This window comes from Bison bison, unplaced genomic scaffold (genome assembly GCF_000754665.1).
Source record: "Bison bison bison isolate TAMUID 2011002044 unplaced genomic scaffold, Bison_UMD1.0 scf7180017864180, whole genome shotgun sequence".
Taxonomy (NCBI): Eukaryota; Metazoa; Chordata; class Mammalia; order Artiodactyla; family Bovidae; genus Bison; species Bison bison.
The window spans coordinates 4,663,593-4,673,153 of NW_011494752.1; positions in this window are offsets into that span (position 1 = coordinate 4,663,593).

A 9,561-nucleotide genomic window follows, 5' to 3' on the forward strand; every position below is an offset into this window, starting at 1 on the left:
CCGCCCCATCGAGCGGAGTACTGCCCTCGAGCTGGCTCAGTTCGGCGGGCACGCAGGACTCAGACCCTGCGGGAATGGAGGAGGAGGTGGGTCCTAAGGGTGATACCGAGTCACCCTAGGGCGCCGTTTGCCTCGACGGCCCTCCACCCACCCGCCACCCCGGCTGGGCAGAGCTGCCCCAGAACGGAGAGGAAAGAAAGAAACGGGATTGAGCGCCGAGTATGTGTCCGGTCTACCCCAGGCCTGGGCCGTGAGAAGTTGGTCTTGGCCGCTGCCCTCCTTCACCATTCCCCCAGCCGCTTCTCTCCACGACCACCACCTTTCCAGGTTCTTTGCGCTCTCTCTTGCTTCCCGACTCTCTGGCTACTTACCGTTTTTTGAGTGACCTCCTCCTTTCCTCTTCCCACCCGTCTGGTCGGTCTCTACCTGCCCCCTCAGCTCTCACTCTCCATCTACCCTTGGGCAGCAACCCCAGCGCCTCCCAGGTCCGCGTCTCAAATACAGTCGCGTTCCCCTCGGACCCGAAGTTTCTCAGCCTGCGCCCAGCCCCTGTCTCCCTCTGGGGCACCCGACTGTGAAAGCTGGGTTAGGCGCCGGGATAGCCTGGGAAAAGGACACTTCTGCAAAGATTTGCGCGACCCCTCGCCTCACTCCTTCCCAATTCTCATCTGAATGTCTAAACCCAAGGTTCATAACTTTGGGGAAAGGTCTTGGATTTCTCTGAGAAAACCAAATGCACAGCGCAGCCCTCTGCAAAGTTTCAGGGCGTTTGCGACGCCCACCTACAAACTTCTGTCCAGATCGGAGTTGATTGAGATAACCAGTGCGGATGAGTCGGGGAGTTCCCGTCTCCTCCCCTCCAGCCTGGCCTGGTCGCCGGGTTAGGAGGCTCCCTTCCCAGTGGGTGCCTCCCCGTACTTGCCGCTTCGACCTCCTGAAGTGACTCTTCTGTTGTAGGGGGAATTCTGATCAACTTCCTAATTTTTTTCGTTGCCCCGGCTGGCTTTCCCTATGCGCTCTGCCATCTGCTTTTTAAATTTCGTTTCTGTCTTTACATCTATTTCATACAGCCTGAGTGGAATTTAGGCTGATTCATTTTCACAGATAGAGCCCCGGTTCCACCGCAGTTGGTTTACCTGTCCTGAATAGTAAGTGCAACTATTAAACTGCCAAACTGAGTCCACAAGGCACTTGAAAATCGATCTTTTTGTGTATGGTTCTCCACCACCAAACATACACATTCTCATATCCAGAATCAGTGTTTGATTCATCTGTGCAAATCCCTCGTTTGTAAGACCCAGTTTCCTCATCTGGACAACCTGGGTACAAATCGGGAGGGTTTCCTGGGGCTTGGAGAAATTGATGTTCCTAAAGCATTTAACCCGTGGGGCCCCTGGTAAGCTTGTAGTAAAGGGAAGGTATCGTTTATAGTGTTATAATTATTAAATAAGTTGGTTCCCAGCAAATGTTTCTTGGATTAAGGTATATTCACAAAGATCTTTGGACTGAACGTTGACAGATCTAAATTCTATCTTGAGCCCTGCATTTGCTACGCTGATCTGGTGAATCAGGTTGCTCTGAGACTCAGTTTCCTCATGAGTGAAATGCGGTTAGAGCAGCCGCCCTGTGGGGTAAAGGACGGGCGGGCACTTAGGAAGCCGAGCGGCGCCGCCCAGGTGTCAGGGATTGCACTTTCTGATTGGGATTTCATTCCTGACTCTTGGGCCCCTGAGATGTCAAGTCTCAAGAACGGCTCTGGGTCTTTGTGGCCACAGCTAAATGAACACCCTTTTCTGTCCACATGGTTTTATTTCCATGCATTCAGCCTGCAAATCTTGACTTGGATTTGCACTTGAGTTCATAACCACATCTGGAACGGAGTTACAGGCTCACATCGAAGAGCCTGCTACTCGAATTTCTGGGTTAAGTCTGATTCGACCCCTAGGAATTCTCTCCCCCCTCCTCGTCCTCCCAGCAGCCCACTGACCTCTGGTTTAACGCCTGAGCACAGATCTAACTCTTGGTGGGAAACCCGAGCCCCTCTCTCATTTATGTATAGGCACCAGCTTGTCTTGTCTTCCTGTTTCCATCTTTCCCTGGAAAGAACACGGAAAAGTATACTGTCCCTGGATGGTAGACATCCCACCGCGCTTTCACCCTGCCCCCCTTTAACCCCGCCCGGTCCTGACCCATAGCCACCTGGGTTTCCCAGAAGCAAAGACCCTCCATCTGCCTTGGAGCTCATTGTCATTGTGAAATTCAACAACAGAGCAGTTGTCTCAGAAAAGTCAGCCTTCCTCACTTCCTGCCCTCCCTGGGTTTCTGCCTCTGACTCAGGACAATTTCTTTCTTCCAGATCCCCCTCTGCTTTTGTTCCTTTGGTTCCAGCCCTTTCAATTTCCCACTTGCTGTGAGTTTCCTTACTTAATGATGCTCATAGTCTAATGTGACTGCCAAGATCGCCCCTGCCCACTGCATTGATATCTCACTTCATAGTTGAAGCACGCTGCCCACCGAGATCTGTCCAGGGCTTGGGCCATTTCTCGTCCCCCTGAGGGGGTAAACAGATTTTGCCAAAAGTGTCTGTCTCCCATTCTTGCCACTCCTCTCCTTCTCATGCCTCATTTATAGTCAGCAATCCACTTTGTAGCTGGAGCAGCCTTGTTGGTCTCCATGTTCAGCATAACCAGCATTTATTTATTGGGCACCTACTGTGTTCCGGGTGCTTCACACAAACATCTCTAATTCTCATGAGCATGCAACAAAGTAGTTGTTATTATCCCCCCCCATTGTACAGATGAGGAAGCTGAAGTTAAATGACCTGCCCAAGATTACAGAGCTGTTAAGAGACAGAGAAGGAAACCAACTCCAGATCTGTCAGGCTCTAAGGCACACGTTCTGCCCCCTGTTCAATCTAGCCTCAGCAGTAGTGATGGCCCTGGAAGTCTGGCTCCCTAGATCCTGAAGGTGAAGAGGACGAAATTCTTAAAATATTCCCTAGCACAGAGCCATTAAGATCCTGATGTTCAGATAGGACAAACCGGTCCCATCTTGGATTGGTTTGCTGTGGTCCCTTCCAAACCTCGTGTCCCTCTGTAGAGATTGAACTATGAGAATATCAAAGCTATTCTGCCCATAAAAACTGTCCAGTGCGAACCCTCATTTTGAAATTAAATCCCAGAATGGGGAGGCAAGTAGCTCAAAGTCACACAACAAGTTAGATGCAGAGCAGGGGCCAGAACCCCAGTCTCCTGATTCTTGGTGTCCTAGCTGCTTGCTCTTCTCTACTCCAGGTTGCACTCAGCAAGCTGGTGATCACAGACACTAATAGCTTCCTCATATCCCCTCCTGCCCACCCCCTCACCTCTCCCGAGCTCCTGGGAAACTGGACAGAGTCCAGAGCTGGAGTCAGATGTTATTCTTTCATCATCCTTTATTCACTGAACTAACACTTACTGAGAGCCTACCCAGGGCCAAGCACTTAGCATTCAGCGTTAGTTGCTCGGTCTTGCGACCCCATACACTGTAGCCCACCAGGTTACTCCATCCATCCCTGGGATTTTCCAGGCAAGAATACTGGAGTGGGTTGCTATTTCCTTCTCCTTCCCTCTTTGGGGGTCTTCCCAAAGCACTACTTGTGCACTAATTCTGTTATAAACCCAAATGTCCCTAGCATCACACTCACTCTCACTCTGAAAGATGAACCCGACTGAGGCTAGTACATCTCTATGTGTGTGTGTGTGCCTAAAAATGTGTGTGTACTCACCACACCTGTGTGTACCTTTAGGGCTGGAATGTGGGGTGCTGGTCCTCTCTCCTCCATCATAAAGGATGGTCCTCACAGGACATGAACGGTTGTTTCCCCCTTATGACTTTTGCAGCTATGCTCTCATGTATGGACTTCCATGTGGTTGAGTGTGTGCCCTGTATGTCTGTTATATTAGCCCTTCTATTTTCTCAGAATGAAATCCTCCGTCAGATCTCAGCCCAGTACAGAGACCTCCAAGAATCCTCTTTTGTTCTCCATGCAGACCCCTCCAAGATCTCCCTCTTATGTTCCCCTCCCCAGTTCAGAGAGAATCTAACTTTTTAACCCCTTCTCAATGAGCCCAACTTTGGAGTGGAGACCTGGTGCCCTAAACTGGACAGCGAACAGCCCCTCTTACCAGTCCATGGAGCCCAGAGTTGGCAGCAGCAGTGAGGGGCAAGTGGGGGTGATGGAAGAGTCAGGCTTTATAAAGGATGCAACAGTCAGAGCCAGAGGGGGAGGTGAGAGACTCGGGCAGGGACGCTGCCAAGTCCTCATGGCCTCGGAAGCTTTTAGGATAATCCAGGAAACAGTGGCCCCCGGCTGTCCTGGGGGAGTGGTGGGGCTGAGATCTGAGTCTCTGACGTCTGCCAAGAAAGAAGGATTTCAGCTGGAAGAGGCAGCTGGAGTGGGTATGGGGGGATGCTGGACATCCTTCCCTCCCCAGAGGTCGAACAGGTGATGGGAGAGGGACAACGTGGTTCTCCCAGAATGGAGGAAATGAGAGCATCGCCAGTTGAAAGAGCTGGCATGGCAGGAGCTCTCCAACTCCATCCCCCTCCTTTTGTTTCCTCCATGGACAGGGGAAAGAAAGAAGGCACTTAAGACCTCACACACACACATACACACACACACACACACATACACACACACACACACACACACACACACCCCTTCACGTGGTCCCTCCCTGAAGAGCTCCCCAGCAGTGTTCCTGGCTGTTCTGCAGCTGAGGTGGGTCTCTCATTCTCTACTGGAGCCTTGTTCCTTCTCCCTTTTTTTTGTCCCCCTTTCAGTTACTTCTCAACTCAGAACTGCCAGGAGGGTCCAATGTAATTCACATTTTTGGATCTAGGATCTCTCATTGTCAAATAGGAAGGGAAGACATTCTCCCTGAGTTAGGATAGGGTGGGGCAGCTTGGGATGGACAAGAGTTCACCTAGGACCAGAGGCAGAGCCCAGCCAAGAACTTCCTATAAGGAGGTCGGCCATCGTGGAATGCAAGGAGAGTGAAGAGGCTGGGAACACAGCCTACGAAGGGAGAAGGGGCCTAGAGGTGGGTTTAGGTGGACCCGCATGGTCCCCAACCACACAAACTGAATGGTAGAGTGGTTGTGTGTTTAGGCATGCTGACTAACAGGACCATGTCCTGGAGGAGAGAGGGACAGAAGATCAGGAAGGGGAAAGCAGATGAAACAGGCTAAGACCAGTTTCCCAAAGCTCTCTTAAGCTAGGAATTCTGACCCACATAGAATAGCCTGGAGACTTTTCATGTGACCACATCCCATTCTTGACCATTGCCCAGTGCCCTCGGCACTGGGGACAGGAGCTGCTGTGCACCCTCTACGCACGCACAGATCCCAATAGCCCAGGGCTTGCCTGCCACCTCCCCCACCAAGTCTCCCACAGGGTGAGTCAGGGCGTCTGCACCCTGAACTTTTGTCCTGCTCCTCCCCCTACATCCCCAGAAATCTCTAGACTGGGGATTCCCAGTCCCTTCATTAGCTTTTCAGTAATTATCCTGTAAAGGCCCCGACAGGTCCTTCTTCTACCCATTTCAGAGATGAGAACATTGAGGCCCTTAAGAGTGCAAAAAAGCTCATCAGAAAGCCACCCATCAGGCAGGAGAGAGTAGAGTGGTAAGGGGCTTAGGAGTCACGGCTGCACCCTCTCCTTTAATTCCAGGCAAAATTAAGAGGACAGGACTCATGTACAACTCCCTGGGGGAGCCCAGGCGTCAGGATGGAGGCAGGCTCCAGGGAGGGGCTTCCCTGGCCCTCCCCACCTTCCAGCCCAGAAAATCAGAGTGAGGGGGGAAACAAGCCGAGGAGACCACACAGGTGGAGTAAATAATGTTAATACGGGAGCATTATCACTAGGGCATTTCCTCATGGATAAATGTCTCAAATACCAAAGGATGCCTCCAAATTACAGTTAATTACAGAGTTGATTTGCATAAATTATAAGGTGAGCATACAAATTCTTTCAATCGGTTCCATATGCTTAGGTAGCAGGTCCAGTCCAAAATGGGAGAATCTTGGGGTGGGGGATTTGGGAGGAGGAAAAGGATGAAGCCCTTGGCTTGGACCTACTGGCCCACACCCCTCCCCAGCTCTCCGATCAGTAGAGAGTGCCTGGAGACCCTGACTGGTTTGCGGGGAGGGGTTTTACCCAGATCCTGGTTCATCTGGACCCTAGCTGACAGGAGACCCCCTTCCTCCTCTCTATTCGCACCTTGGAACAAAGTGCTTTCCCACCAATGACGAGGTAGGAAAGTGGGGGTGGGTGGTGCGATGGGGCCCCAACCTGCATGTGGGGGGTGGGACTCTGGAGCCCAGGCTTCCAGCGCTCAGAGGAAAGAGGGGGTGCTGGATGAAGCCGAAGACCCAGCAGGGTTCATCGCAGATTCAAGCCCCTCTCTTGCTCTCAGCTCCCCCTCCAGCCACCACCCCCGCCCCCCGCCCAGTTCCAGCTCACTCCCAGAGCCAACCCTCCGATCCCAAGTTTGATGTTGCCGCTGCCTGCACCTTCCAGGTGGCTCCTCAGAGGCTCAGACTCGCAGACTTTTGTCTCCAGTGCCTGGGCCCATTTCCTCTGCCCTCGCCTCCCAGTCCCCACCTCCTCCCTCACCCACCTCTAGCTGCTAAGACTCTACTTCCTTCTCCAGCTCTCTAATTTGTCCCTCCTCCCTCCTGGCCCCCATCCTCACCCAGAGGCCTGTCTCCCACTCTTCTCTCCACCTCTGTCCTCATTCCCCAGCCTCCTTCCCCCAGACATCCCAGGTCCCCTCTATACTCAGCTCTCAACTTTGCTTTTCCCTGCCATCAAGAGCTTTCTGCTGCCCAAGCTGCTTACCCTCCTGCCCTCAGATTATCCTACCTCATGCCATCCTCCAAATCCTTACAGCGGTTATCTCTCTCATTTTTTCCCCATAAACCTGCTCCAAAGACAAGAGCTACTGGGTTAGCTTGGGTGGGGGGTGGGGGAGGGGTTGAGGAGGAGGCTGGACTAAGGTCCCCAGACGTGTGTGGGTGAAAGTTTACCTTTGTCTTCAAAGCCGAAAGTAAGTGAGGGAGACAGAGATAGAGACAGAGAGGAGAAAGGAATGAAGAAACAGTTTTTAGTACTTAGCAAGCACTGCGTAAAGGCTTCCCAGGTGGCACAGTGGTAAAGAATCCACCTGCTAATACAGGAGATGCGGGTTCGATCCCTGGGTCGAAAGATCCCCTGGAGGAGGGCATGGCAACCCACTCCAGTACTCTTGCCTGTAAAACTGGGGTGGATAGAGGAGCCCGGCCAGCTACAGTCCATGGGGCCACAGAGTCAGACATGACTGAGCACAATAGCAACAAATTTTGCTTAAATATTTATTGAATGAATGAATGAACAAATGAATGAATGAGCACTGATCTGTGAAAGTTCTAGAGAGGTGCCAATTTGGTGATAGGAGTTACTTTTTTTTTCCCCAAGAAAGCACAGCAAGGGTTTATTAAGTGGTAGGAGGTTCTGAGGGGGATAGCAGGCCAACTGGAGTGAATAGCTGCCAGGAATTACTTCTCATTTGGATTCATTTTTAGGTCTCCTAGAGGTTTTCTGGGAGAAGGCGATGGCACCCCACTCCAGTACTCTTGCCTGGAAAATCCCATGGATGGAGGAGCCTGGTGGGCTGCAGTCCATGGGGTCGCGAACAGTCGGAGACGACTGAGCGACTTCACTTTCACTTTTCACTTTCATGCATTGGAGAAGGAAATGGCAACCCACTCCAGTGTTCTTGCCTGGAGAGTCCCAGGGACGGGGGAGCCTGGTGGGCTGCCGTCTATGGGGTCGCACAGAGTTGGCCACTACTGAAGTGACTTAGCAGCAGCAGCAGCAGGGGTTTTCTGCCACTTCTGTATCCACCCACCCAAACTGTCCTGCAGACCAATAACAGATTAATTATCCTGAAATGCCACTTCGTCTTTCATCTCAAACATGTCCAGTGGCTCCCCAGTGCTGACTGTGACATTTAAGACCCTCCTTAAAAAAAAAAAGAAAAAGACCTTCTACTTGGCCTCCATCACCTTCACAGTCTTCACTTGCACTAGTCCTTGTTCAAACCCTCCAGCCCAGCCCCCGCTGGCCTTAATCTTCACCAAACATGTCTAGCCTTCCTACTTTTGCTCCAGTTGTTTCCACCCGTCACCCCGCCTATGCCCTCAAGAAAGCTTCTCATCCTCACGCTCCCGGCTCGTGCTTTCTCTGTGGAATCACCTCCTAGCAGCATGTCACTGCCTTGCTCCTCTGAACTTCCGTAGCATGGATTTCCACACGCTGTTTCCATGGGGTTGTCTTATCTTCCCTACTGGTCAGTAGACTCCTGGAGGGCAGGAACCATGTCCTTTTCATGCCACAGGGTCTTCAGCACAGCGCCTTTCTCTGAGAAGGGCACATAAGCCGCAGCTGAGGGAACTGGAAAACTACATCCCTGGAATTGATGCTTCCAGAAGCTCCTTAGTTGAGGAGCATAGTGGTGAAGGCAGAAACCTGCTTCAGGAGGGAAAGCACAACAGGCACCTGGATCCCCGAAGAGCCATGAAGGAAGTGAACCCAGCTTCCCCACCAGCTGTCCCACCCCGTCCCCAGTTGTGTGATGCAGGTGGAAGGACATGAAGGGTTGGAGTGAGAGCTAGAGCAGTGAAATGCTCTGCCCTGTTAGCCTGCTTGGAACAAAGAGTTGGACAAAACTCTTTTTTTGGGACAAAAGGGGCAAGGATAGTGAGTGGGAGCTGGGAGAAAGGGCTGGCTACACAGCAGCCATGGGGGAAAGCAGAGGCAGAAAAAGCAGAATCCCCTCTGACCCTCTGTGGGCAGCTACAGTTCTTCTTACCAGATGCTGATCATGTCATGCCTCAGTTTAAAAACATTCGATAGCTCCCCATTCCCTATAAGAGGAAGTCTAACAGGGAATCTGCAGCCAGGGTCACTCAGACAACCTCCAGCTGGATCCCACGAGAGGAGAATTAGAGGGGAAGGTTGGGTTTCAGGACCTGGCAGGCGAAATCTGATCAGGTATACACTTTGGCCTGGAATTTAAGCCCCATTTCCCCATCAGGTCTTGGCCTACCATTTCAGCCTTACCCCTCTCACTTCCCAGGCTCCAGCCACAGGAGGCTGCTTCTCATCCTTATTGTCCATACATTTTTACACCCCTTAGTCTTCTTTGTTTGAAATGCTCTTCCTCATTTCTCTGTCTGTGAGCTCCTATTTGATCCTTTGAAGCCCAACTCATATATTCCCCTCATCTATGAAGACTTCCCAGTTCTCTAAGTTACCCTTTTTTCCCCAGAGTCCTAAAATACAGAGGGATGAACACGGCCTGATGGGTGATACAGTTAGAGGTGTGTGTGTGCGCACACAAGCCCCTTGAGAGACTGGAGTTTTTCTGTTCCTCTTTGTATCCCTGCAGCATCTCGTACAATGACTAGTGCTGAGTGTGCAATAAATTGATGGTGCACTGAACTGAATTGCTGAGGAGAAGGGGTTGCCAGGCTAGA